Consider the following 13592-nt stretch of genomic DNA (forward strand, 5'->3'; position numbering starts at 1 on the left):
TTGGTTAGTCAAAAATGTGTCTGACTCACATATGTTAGTGAATAGCAAAGTTGGTGGCAAAACCCAAAAACATTTCATTGTCTCCATGCAACCATGCTAAGGGAACCCTGTTAGGTTTTTCCCAAGAGCTGATGGGGAGTGGGTAGAGTTTCTGATTCTTCGTAAAACAATTTTGGAGCTTTCAAATAATAGATAGTTAAGGCTGTAATTAAATAAAAAATAAATATCATAGGGATATTTAAACAGCAAACCCAAAGGCATTTATGAGTGTTTGTCTGGTTTTTTAAGCATCTCTTTACAGCATTCCTGTCTGACCTTCACAATGAAGCTCGTCACAGTTCTCCTCTTCTCCCTAGTTCTTTGTGTCAACAGCAACTCCTGGTTGGAAAGCATAATGCAGAGCCAGAGTGAAGGTAAGGCCATGATGACTGGGGAGGATTTGGTATCCCCTCTGCTTAGAGAGCACACCACCTTTGACAATATTGCTTTGCATAAACATGAAAAAGGAAGATTGTTTTATTTAGATGGCAATGCTTCTATGAGGGAGAAGAGGTCAAAGAATGGCAGGTGTGTGTGTGTGTGTGTGTGTGTGTGGTGTATGTGTTGTGTGTATGTGTATGTTTCTGTGTATGTATGTGATGTGTTTCTGTATGTCTGTGTGACTGTGTGTCTGTGTATAATCCTAACTTGGTATTGGATCACTCAGAATACAAAATAGGAAAGAAACTGTTGTCTCAGGGCAGATGTTATCCCAGGCCCTTTCTGGCAGAAATGGTACAGTATTAACAACAGGCTAAGATGGCAGCATAAATTATATTTTAAAAATATATTTTATGCTTTATAGTTGCACGGGGAAATAATCACTTTTTTATAAAGCTCATCCTGACATGCCGTTTTTACTGGTGGCCAGTGGTTTGGGAGAGGTTTCCCTATCATCCATTCCAAATATGTTGCTCAATGCCTGGCACATTGTCAGCACTAAATAAATTTCTTATTCCCTTCACTTCCACACATTCACTTAGAAAGATCTTGAACCTGGTAATGATGTTTTATTCTCCAAAAGAGCCAGGTCTGTGGCTCTTTTGGAGCCTGGCTTGTGACTCAGGATCTCTCTCTCATTGCCTTTCTCTTTCTAGATACAAAGAAAAAGTGGGAGGACTACTGTATATTTTATTTAGGAACAAGACAACCTGTAATTGATTACACAGATTATGTGGTTGAACCTCCTGAGGAACCAGAACAAACAATATTTCCATTCAAGTAAGAATTTAAGGATTTTTCTGACTGTGGAACAGATCTGAGCTATCTGGGAACTATCAAAATTGAGAAAATCTCCTGTGTAAGCTTATCTGGCAATGCAGACACACCTTACTTATTTCCTAAAGTATTCAATGCAGAGTCCTGGGCAGTGAACCTCTGTCTGTCAGTCTAACAAAGAAAGTGATGGCCCAGTGTGTTGTTGGTACTAATTTTATATCTATTCCCTAAATTGCAGAAAGGCCTGAGGGAAGATTTCTTTTTTTAAAAATTTTTTTGCTATTATGAACCTGACAAACACTAACAGATATTAACATTTCCATAAGAAGGAATAAGAAAATTGAGATCATATGTGGAACTGTTACATATAATTTTTAAAGGTATATAATAAATTCAATATGTTATTTCCAAAGTTGTAGTGATACTCAGTGACTGTTTTTTTAAAAAAAAATCCTTCAGTGATGTACTTTCCTTTCCTTTCATCTCTTTAGCTTCTCTTCTGTTCTCCTTTTCTCTTTTCAGCATCACTATCACTAATTCCTTTCTTTTCAATTCTCTTCACATAAAAAACCCCACAATTCTCCTTGTAACAAATTAGTGTAGTCGAACAAAGCACATTGTCTATGTTGAGACTGCATATTTTTGTTTCTTTTTTGAAGTATTTTATTTTCCCCCAATTATATGTAAAAACAATTTTCAACATTTGCTTTTTTTAAATTTTGAGTTCCAAATTCTCTCCCTCCTTCTTGACCCCCGTCACTGAGAAGGCAAGCAATGGTTATACATATGTAGTTATGCAAAGCATATTTCCATATTAGTCACATTATAAAAGAAAACATAGACCCCCCCAAAAAACAAACCCCAAGAAAAATAAAGTAAAAAAGGTATGTTTCAATCTGCATTCAGACTCTATCAACTCTATCAGTTCTTTCTCTGGGGATGGATATCATTTTTCCTCATAAGTCCTTCAGAGTTGTCTTGGCTCATTGTGTTGCTGAGAATAGTTAAGTCAGTCACAGTTGATCATCTTACAATATTGCTGTTACTGTGTGCAATAGTCTCCTGGTTCTGCTCATTTCACTTTGCATCAGTTCATGTAAGTCTTCCCAGGTTTTTCTGAGAGCATCTTGCTCATCACTTCTTACAGTATAATAGTATTCCATCAGAATCATGTACTGTAACTTGTTCAGCCATTCCCCAATTGAAGGGCATCCTCTCAATTTCCAATTCTTTGCCATCAGAAGAGACGCTATAAATATTTTTTGTATAAGTAGGTCCTTTTCCTTTTTAAAAATTCTCCTTTGGGATACAGACCTCATAGTAGTAATTTATGCATGGTTTTATAGGCCTTTGGGCATAGTTCCAAATTGCTCTACATAATGGTTGAATCAGTTCACAACTCCACCAAAAGGGCATTGACGTCTCAATTTTCTCTCATCATCTTCAACATTAGTCATTTCCCTTTTCTGTCATATTGGACAATCCAATAGGTGTGGGGTAGTACTCAGAATTGTTTTAATTTGCATTTCTCCAATCAATAGTGATTTAGAGCATTTTTTTCATACTGCTATATATGGCTTTGACTACTTCATCTGAAAAAATAACTGACTGCATATTTTTTGATCATTTATCAATTGAGGAATGGCTCTCATTTTTTTTTTTACAAATTTGATCCATTTCTCTATATATTTGAGAGATGAGACCTTTACGAGAGAAATTTGCTTCAAAATTTTTTTTCACAGTTATGATTGCTAACTGTATTTCCCTCTATCCTTTACTCCTTGTTTATTCTGTTCTCTCTCTCCTTTCACCCCATCCCTCCTCAAAAGTGTTTTACTTTCTGACTACTGCCTTTCCCAATCTGTCCTCCTTCTATTAGCACCCCTCCCCTTCTCTTATCCCCTTCCCCCTCTACATTCCTGTAGGACAAGATAGATTTCCAATGGAGTGTGTATGTTATTCCCTCTTTGAGCCAATTCTGATGAGAGTAAGGTCCAACCTTTCCATGCCATCTTCCCTATCTTCCTCTTCACTGTAAAAACTTTTTCTTGCCTCTTTTATAAGAGATAATTTACCCCATTCTACTTTTCCCTTTTCCTTTCTCCCAGTGCAATCCTCTTTCTAACTCTAATTTCACTTTTTAAGATATCATTCTATCATATTCATCTCACACCTGTGCCCTCTATCTAAATATATATTCCTTGTAATTTCCATAATAATGAGAAAGTTCTTATGAATTACAAGATTACATTTTCATGTAGGAAGGTAACCAGTTTAACATTATTAAGTCCCTTATGATTTCCCTTTCCTGTTAACCTTTATATGCTTCTCTTGAGTCTTGTATTTGCAAATAGGATTTTCTATTCAGCTCTGGTCTTTCCATCAGGAATGCTTGAAAGTCCTCTATTTCATTAAATATACATCCCCCTTCCCCTCACAAAGATTTATACTCAATTTTGCTACATAGATGATTCTTGGTTGTAATCTTAGTTCCTTTGCCCTCTGGAATGTCATATTCTGAGCCCTTTGATCCTTTAATGTAGAAGTTGATAAAACTTGAGTTATTCTGACTGTGGCTCCATGATACTTGAATTGTTTCTTTCTGGTTGCTTGCAATATTTTCTCCTTGACCTAGGAGTGCTGGAATTTGGCTATAATATTCCTGCAAATTTTCATTTTAGGATCTCTTTCAGGAGATGATCAGTGTATTCTTTTAATTTTTATTTTATCCTCTGGTTCTAGAATATCAGGGAAGTTTTGATATCTAGTCTATTTTTTATCATGGCTTTCTGGTAGTCCAATAATTTTTAAATTATCTCTCTGGGGGGAGGGGGTGGAGCCAAGATGGCAGCTGGAAAGCAGGGACTTACTTAAGTTTACCCCCGGGTCCCTCCAAGCACCTATAAAAAATGGCCCTGCAAAATTCTAGAGCTGAAGAACCCACGAAATAGCAAAGGGAAGCAGGGCTCCAGCCCAGGACAGTCTGGATGGTCATTGGGAAGTGTCTACTGCATGGACCTGGGAGCAGAGTGGAGCAGAGCCCAGCGTGGGCCACCCAGGACCAACCAGACTGGGACCTGGGCAGAACAGGCATAGCTCCCTGAATCAGTGAGCTGCAGCAGTTACCAGACTTCTCAACCCACAAACACCAAAGACAACAGAGAACGTTAGTGGGAAAAGCTGCTGGGACAGAGTGAAAGGAGTTCACATTCATCCAGCACCCCAAGGGTGGCAGAGGTGGTGCAGCTGTGAGGCTGCTTCCAGAACTACAGCTGCAGTTGCCTCTGGCCCCAGACCCAAATGGTGCGAGGAATTAAGCAGCAGATTAGAGTGTTAGCGCACAACCTGCTTTGCCCTGCCTGGATCTGGGCTGAAATCCTGGTTGGTGGTTCTTGCGGGAGAAGGAGCGCTGGTATGGCAGAGCTTGCTGTGTAGAAGTAGCTCAGAAAATAGCAGTGCAGCCCCTTAAGCTTGGGACAAAGCACTCTCTACTCTACAAGCAGTTGTACCCTGACAAAAAGCTTGAGGGTCAAGTAGTTGGCTGGGAACATGAACAGGCAGCAAAAATGGTCTCAGATTCAGACTCAAACTTTGGAATCTTTTTTTGATGACAAAGAAGACCAAAACATAAAGCCAGAAGAAGTCAACAAAGTCAAAGAACCTACATCAAAAGCCTCCAAGAAAAATATGAATTGGTCTCAGGCCATGGAAGAGCTCAAAAAGGATTTGGAAAAGCAAGTAACAGAAGTAGAGGAAAAATTGGGAAGAGAAATGAGTGTGATGCGAGAAAACCATGAAAAACAAGTTAATAACTTGCCAAAGGAGACCCAAAAATACTGAAGAAAATAAAACCGTAAAAAAATAGACTAACTCAAATGGCAAAAGAGCTCCAAAAAGCCAATGAGGAGAAGAATGCCTTGAAAGGCAGAATTAGCCAAATGGAAAAGGAGGACCAAAAGACCACTGAAGAAAATACTACCTTAAAAATTAAATTTGAGGAAGCAGAAGCTAGGGACTTTATGAGAAACCAAGATATTATAAAACAGAACCAAAGGAATGAAAAAAATGGAAGACAATGTGAAATATCTCATTGGAAAAACCACTGACCTGGAAAATAGATCCAGGAGAGCTCATTTAAAAATTATTGGACTACCTGAAAGCCATGATCAAAAAAGAGCCTAGACATCATCTTTCAAGAAATTATCAAGGAGAACTGCCCTGATATTCTAGAGCCAGAGGGTAAAATAAAAATCGAAAGAATCCACTGATCACCTCCTGAAAAAGATCCCAAAAGGAAAACTCCAAGGAATATTGTTGCCAAATTCCAGAGCTCCCAGATCAAAGAGAAAATACTGCAAGCATCCAGAAAGAAATAATTTGAGTATTGTGGAAACATAATCAGGATAATACAAGATCTAGCAGCTTCTACATTAAGGGATGGAAGGGCTTGGAATATGATATTCTGGTGGTCAATGGAGCTAGGATTAAAACCAAGAATCACCTACCCAGCAAAACTGAGTATCATGCTCCAAGGCAAAATATGGATTTTCAATAAAATAGAGCACTTTCAAGCTTTCTCAGTGAAAAGACCAGAGCTGAATAGAAAATTTGACTTTCAAACACAAGAATCAAGAGTAGCATGAAAAGGTAAACAAGAAAGTGAAATCATAAGGGACTTACTAAAGTTGAACTGTTTTGTGTACATCCCTACACATAAATGATGTGTGTGATGCATGAGACCTCAGTATTAGGGTAGCTGAAGGGAATATACATACATACATACATACATACATATATACACACAGAGAGGGCACAAGAGGAGTTGAATATGAAGGGATGATTATCTAAAAAAATAAAATCAAATTAAGGTATGAGACAGGAATATATTGAGAGAGGGAGAAAGGGAGAGATAGAATGGGGTAAATTATCTCACATAAAAGTGGCGAGAAAAAGCAGTTCTGTAGGAAGGGAAGAGGGGGCAGGTGAGGGGGAATGAGTAAATCTTGCTCTCGTCAGATTTGACTTGAGGAGACATACACACTCAATTGGGTATCTTACCCCACAGGAAAGAAGCAGGAAGGGGATGAAAAAGGGGGGGATGATAGAATGGAGGGCAGATAGGTGGAGGAGGTAATCAAAATCAAACACTCTCGAAAAGGGACAGGGTCAAGGGAGAAAATTGAATAAAGGGGGATAGGATAGGAGGGAGCAAAATATAGTTAGTCCTTCACAACATGAGTATTGTGAAAGGGTTTTACATAATGATACACATGTGGCCTATGTTGAATTGCTTGCCTTCTTAGGGAGGGTGGGTGAGGAGGAAAGAGGGAAGAGAATTTGGTACTCAAAGTTTTAAAAGCAGATGGTCAAAAAAGTTGTTTTTGCATGCAACTGGGAAATAAGATAAACAGGCAATGGGGCATAGAAATCTATCCTGCCCTACAAGGAAGTGAGGGTAAAGGGCATGGGGGGGAGTTGGGGTAACAGAAGGGAGGGCTATCTGGGAAACAGGGCCACCTTGGAGTGGGGGGGGGGTAGAAATGGGGAAAAATTTGTAATTCAAAATCTTGTGGAAATCAATGCTGAAAACTAAAAATATTAAATAAATAATGAAAAAAGAAAAAAAAAGGAAAAGGTCAATTATCTCTCTTGAATCTATTTTCAGTTGTGTAGTTTTTCCGATGAGATTATTTCATAGTCTTCTATTTTTTCATTCCTTTGGTTTTGTTTTATTGTTTCTTGATGTCTCATAAACTCATTAGCTTCCACTTGCTCGATTCTAATTTTGGGGGAATTATTTTCTTCAATGAGCCTTTGCACCTCCTTTTCCATTTGGCCAATTCTGTTGTTTGAGGTGTTCTTTTCAGTGAATTTCTGTACATGTTTGTTTTTCCATTCAGCCAATTCTGCTTTTAAAGGCATTCTTCTACTCACTGGATTTTTTGCACTTCTTTTACCATTTGGCCTATTCTGTTTTTTTAAGATGTTCTTTTCTTTTGTATTTTTTGTGCCTCCTTTACCAAGCTGTTGGTTCTTTTTCTTCATGACTTTTTGTGTCACACTCATTTCTCTTCCCAATTTTTCCTCTACCTCTCTTACTTGAGTTTAAAAATCCTTTTTGAGCTCTTCCAGTCCTGGGACCAGTTTATATTTTTCTTTAATGGTTTGGATGTAGGAGTTTTCACTTCAATGTTTTCTTCTGAGTTTTTGTTTTGATCTTCCATGTCACCCTAGTAACTTTATATAGTCAGGATCTTTTTCTGCTATTTGCTCATGTTCCAGACTATTTCTTGACTTTTAACTCTTGACTTTTAAGCTCTGCTTCCAGAGTGGAGGGCACATAGTCCCAAGCTTCAGGTTTCTTGTGCCTTTGTTTTCAGAGGTAATTCTGCGAATCTGCAAGTTTCAGTTCTTCCAAGGTGGCATGATCTAGGGAGAGGTGTGTTTACTACTCTCCTGGCCTGTGCTCTAGTCTGTGAGTGACTACAAGTATGGAACCGTGACCAGGGTTCCAGCTCCCCTGTGGCCATGAAGTCTGGTGGCCTTGTGCTCCTCCTTTCCCTGGGATTGAGACCCAGGACCAAGACCCAGATCCAAGTATGGGCAATGTAACAGAGCTCTGCCTCTGGTGCCAGCAAAGGGACCCCTGCAGCCTCCTTTTGACCAGTTGGACTACTCCCTTAACCACTGTGTCTGAAGGGTCTGGAAACTGCCACTGCTGCTGCTGATTCAGTTGCCCTCCAGGCCTGCTCCTGGTTTGTTGGGGCTCAGTCTGCACCGGTGGGTTCTGCACTAGACTGTATTCCACTCCAATCCTGGTGCAACAGACCTTTCCTGCTGACCTTCTAAATTGTCTTGGGCTGGAAAATTACTTTGCTCCATTTTTTTGTGGGTTCTGTCTTTTTAGAATTTGTTTTGAGTCATCATTTAAAAATATTTGGAAAGGCCTTCATATTCTTTAAATACTTATCTATTAGGGAAATCTGTTGTTCTTATGTGCTTGAATCCATTGTACATGTAGCTTGGCTTCATCTTGTCATGTATGAGAGTTGATGATTTAGGAAGGGTTGGGCAAGAGGTGACGGATTGATTTCTCTAATACATGCTTTATTTTCTTCCAGAGATGCCCAGGAAGCTTCACAAAATGACAAGAGTGACCAAAAAGTCTTGAACTCCTAGGCAAAACAGGAGGTCAAGGCAACAAATGATGCCAAGATATGCCAAAGACCCCAGTCAATCGAGACCATCAGGCCTGAATTCCAAAATACTAAACAGGCCTTTTCTTCTTATTTCCTCTTCTCTGTATCTTGTCAACTTCTTCTGGGTCCTGCCTCCTGCCTTAAATGTGCAGAGCTCTACTTGTTAACATGTAGGCACTTAATAAACATCAGTACTAAATATAAACTTTTCTGACTGTGCATCCATGATGAATTCAAACAACTTGTGCCTCTTTGACCTTGGTTCTTACTCCTGAGAGACCTTAGGTTGTACATCTGAGTGTCCATGTACTTGGTCTCTTATTGACCTTGGGTTCATTTTTTTTTTCTGTTGCTCAGGGCCTGGACTATGTGTGAGTCTATGTCCATTTTCTTAATGATTCCAGGTACTTCTTCATCAGTCATCCAAGAGGATTAGTTCTAAAATGTGCATCAAAAATCTCGGGAAAGCTTGAAATGATATAATCTGGAAAAAAAAACCCTGAACTGTGTCTGCCACTTAAAATTCCATTCATAGTCTTCTATTTTTTCATTCTTTTGGTTTTGTTTTATTGTTTCTTGATGTCTCATAAAATCATTAGCTTCCACTTACTCGATTCTAATCTTTCCATTTGCCTTCATTACCTGCCATTAAAAAATAGCCTGATGTTCTAATTCTCTTCAAGGCTGATAGCTTATATGTCAGAAAATCATATGAAGAACAGTTTAATATGCTTTATCTTGTAGGTAATATGCTGGTAAGATGTACTGTCCATATCTGAAGAACTTTGTGATCAATTTAGAAACAAAAATCACCCCTTTTTGCATTGTAGCAATTGATGGAACAAGTAAAGTTAAAGATGCTCATTTGATTACAATGTACAATAGGCTGTTGAAATTGATGAATAGGCAAGATTTTTTTTTACTTTACAACTCTATTGATGACAATGCCAGAGTAAGACAAATTTTCAAAAGGAAGAATTTTTTAAAAATGGAAATGTTACATTGAGGATATATTTTATTGGACTGTGCAATGATGGAATGGACAAAACATAGGCTGGCAAGCACTAGTGAAGGATTTTTTCAGTTGTGGCTCAATAAATATCTTTACTAATTGAAGACCTTTACAATCTGAGACCTGCCTACATTGTCAAACTTCTTACATTTTAGTCTCTTAATATTGTATGATTTGGCTACACTAGCCTCCTTGCTCCTCACATAGACTGTTTCATTTCCAAATTCTATACATTTTCTTTTTAAAAATGTTTATAAATTTTTATTGATAGATTTTACCTATTTCATCTGAATTTCTCCCAGTGTTCCCCCTTCTCTCTCCCCGAGAAAGCCATCTCAAAAAACAAACAAATGACCAAGTAATGTTTTTTTAAAGAAAAAAAGTAAAACAAGAGAAGGCTAAGTAGAAAAACTGAGCAATGCATCAAAAAATCTAAAAATATGTGAAATGTTTTACAGCCATGGATCTTCCTCCTCCCAGAAGAAATGAGCTGAGGATGTCTTCTCATACCTCTTAGCTTTGGGACAGTGCTTCTTTTCAGTTTTGCGGTATTCACTTTCGACAGCTCTATGGCTGTCCTTTCTATTTACATTGTTGTAGGCTTGTATATTGTTTGTTTTGCCTCCACTTTACTTTGTAGCAGACCATATAAATCTTTCCATTTTTCTGGATATTGATCACTTATTACAGCACAGTAATATTCTATTATATGCATAGACCACAACTTGTTTAGCCATTCCCCAATCGATGGACATCCATTGTTTCCATTTTTTGCTGCCACAAAAAGTGTAGCTTCAGATGTTTTGGTGTATGTGGGGTATCTCTTCTTATTAGGGACTTCTAGAAGTGTAAGCCTAGTAGTGAACTCTCTGGGTCAAAGAGTGTGGAAATTCTAATTACTTTACTTGTGTAATTCTGAATTGTTTTCCACAATGACTGTACTGATTCACAGCTATACCAAGAAGGTCCTGGTATCCCTATTATTCCAGAACTTCTCCAACATTGACTATTGCCATCTTTTGTCATCTTTGTTAAGTTTCAAAGTAAAGTCTCAGGTTCTTTTGATTGGCTTTTCTCTTATTATTAATAATTTGGAGCATTCTTTCATATGGTTGTTACTAGTTTATACTTCTTCTTTCGATGACTGTTTGTCCATATCCTTTTGACCACTTACTTATCAGAGAAAGACTTTTGGTCTTACATATTTGCATATTGTTTTTGTATATCTTGGATACCCTTACCTGAGATATTTGGCACAAATATTTTTCTCATTAGACTTCTATGCTTCTTATCCTAGATACATTCACTTTGTGCAGAAGCTTTTCAGTTTTGTGAACTGAAGTTATCTATTTTATTTTTGTTATTGCCTCTATACTGTCTTTGTTTAAGGATATAGCTCTCACCCATAGATATAAGAAGTATATGATCTGTTTCTCTTCTAATTATTTTATGGTATGATTTTTAATATTAAAGCCATGTATCCATTTTGAATTTATTGTATCACAGGGCTTAAAGTGCTGGTATAAATCAAATTTCTTCCTGAATTCTTTCCAGTTTTTATAACTTTATAAACAGTTTTTATAAAATAGGGAGTTCTTTTCTAAGTAGTTTATCATTTCTAGTTTATTGAACAATGAATTATTAAGTTCCCTTTCTTCTGACTCCCCTTTTTCTTATCTACCTTATTTTGATTTATCTTAATCTACTTTATTTTTCAACCAATACTAATGATTTTGATGAATATTGCTTATAACATTGTTTGAGGACTGGAAGAGCTATTCTGCTTTATCTTTTGCATTATTTCCCTTGATATTTCAGACCTTTTGTTTCTCCAAATAAAATTTGTGATTATTTTATTGATGTCTGTGAAGTATGCCTTTGATAATTTGATTGGTATCATAGCATTAAAATTATAATATAACTTTGGTATTATTGTCATTTTTATTATATTGGCACTGCTCAGCCATGTACACCATTTTTTCCAGTTATTTAAGTTGTTTTCTATTTCTTTAAAATAGCACTTATTTTGTGTGCTTTGGTAGGTTGCACAATTTTATGGACTGTGTAGTTATTTGGAATAGACTTTCCCTTTTTACTATTGATTTTTGGATTTTATTAGCATTATATAGAAATGCTGTAGATTTTTGAGGGTCTATTTTGTAGCCTGCAATTTTGGTGAAGCTATTAATTCAACATATTTGTTGATTCATAGGATATTCTAAGCAAGCCATCATGCCAACAGTATAGAGTATTATTTCCTTTTTAATCTGTATTTATGCCTTTAATTTCTTTCTCTGTCATATTGCTACTGCTATCATTTTAGAAGCATATCAAATAATGGCAGGCCAGCCTGGCATCCTTGCTTTACTCCTGTGTTTATTAGGAAAGCTCCTAGTGAATTCTCATTGTATATGTTATTTGCTTGTTTTTACATACATACTCTTTATAATATTTAAAAAGGTTCTTCTATGCCTATATTTTGTATGATTTCTTTTCATGAATCAACAGCATATGTGTGCCTACAGTGTGAGTTAGATATGCTCAGTTACTTTGAGGAAGCATTTGGTGATACCACATTCTAACAATTAGGCCCAAGAATGAATATCTGATCCATTAAGGCAAAGGTCAAGAGCTAAAGAGAATGCTTTTCCAGGCTTTTCCAGCACACCTAGTTCATGTTCTATGGCATACCAAAGCTTAGAGTATGAGATGGTAGCCAAGAAAGCTTATGCCACCTTTGTCTTCAATAGATGCATTCTGTCTTCCACAAAATCCTACTCTGACACTTCATCACAGCATGAAGGTACAGCATCAATGTGATATTCACAGCAGCTATGAATATGCTGGCATAGTTCTGAATCACAAAATATAGCAAACTCTCTATATGGAAGACAGAACCAAAATATTTATTCAAACACCAGAAAGCTGAATCCCCATACCAGAAAGCTAACTTCCATCATAGAAACAAAGAATAACCATGCAGGGGGCACCGCCATTCCCAAGCTTCCCCCTGCTAGGGCCTTCCCATAAATGAACACTCACAGCTAGCTGCCTGCTTCCTCTCTCTGCTCTCTCTCTCTCTCTCTCTCTCTCTCTCAGCTCTAACTACTCTGACCAACTTCCTTCCTCTCAGCTCTGCTCCACCCTTCCTGCTCTACCCTTTCCTGTTCCACCCATTCAGCAAGCTCCTCCCATCACAGACTCATGTGACTCCGGCTTCCATGTGACTTAAGCAGATCACATGAGCCTATTAATAGATGGGAAAGATTTTCCCATTAAGCAAAAAAAGAAATACATTAACAATACAGGAGGTGACCGTTACGTTAGGGGAATGTAAGCTCTGAAAAGTTTTACTGTAATTGAAAGGAGTCTGGTATGGTTCTACCAACAGAACAAATCTCTTTTATGAAGACTAGCCTTGATAAATTAAGAGAGGCTACTGGCAAAGAAAAGGATTTGGGGAATTGAATTTATTTTGCTCTCAAAGGTAACAAGAAACATTGTGTTGTGAGATATGGGGTCATTTCCTATCACAGCACTCAAAATAAGTACTTGCCAAAAGACTACCACAAAAGTAATTACAATTTATGCACTAACTTTAGTGGCAGATGATGGAGAGGTAAAGGAAGTCTACATAAAACTCAAGAAAACCCTCCATATTTAATCAATATACATCCTGCTAATTTACTTCAGTGTAAAGGTGAGACTAAGTAAGGATAGTGAAAAATAAGTTCAAAAGCATTGATCAGGAAGATGGAATGAGAGAGACCAAAGACTTACAGGCCCCACTAAAACCTTTGAATATTATTATGAATGTTATGAATATTTTAGGAAAAGAATTACTAAACTCTTAGATATTGTGAGAACCAAATAATACTTAAAAATGAAATAGATTATGCTTTAATAGACTAGACAAAACTTGTTATTGATGTAGGAATTATCCTTGAATTGGCTATTTTGTGTATAGTTAGACCACCAACTTTAGAATAAAAATGAAATGCAATAAAAGTTTAGAAAAAAGAATCACAGTGAGAAAAACTATGTGGCAGGCAGTTGAAACAACACAATGCTCGGTTATTTGAGTAAGTAGTTGATAATGAAAATGGGAGATGGAGAGCAGACAT

The sequence above is a fragment of the Trichosurus vulpecula genome, chromosome 6, assembly GCF_011100635.1.
Source record: "Trichosurus vulpecula isolate mTriVul1 chromosome 6, mTriVul1.pri, whole genome shotgun sequence".
NCBI classification, from domain to species: Eukaryota; Metazoa; Chordata; class Mammalia; order Diprotodontia; family Phalangeridae; genus Trichosurus; species Trichosurus vulpecula.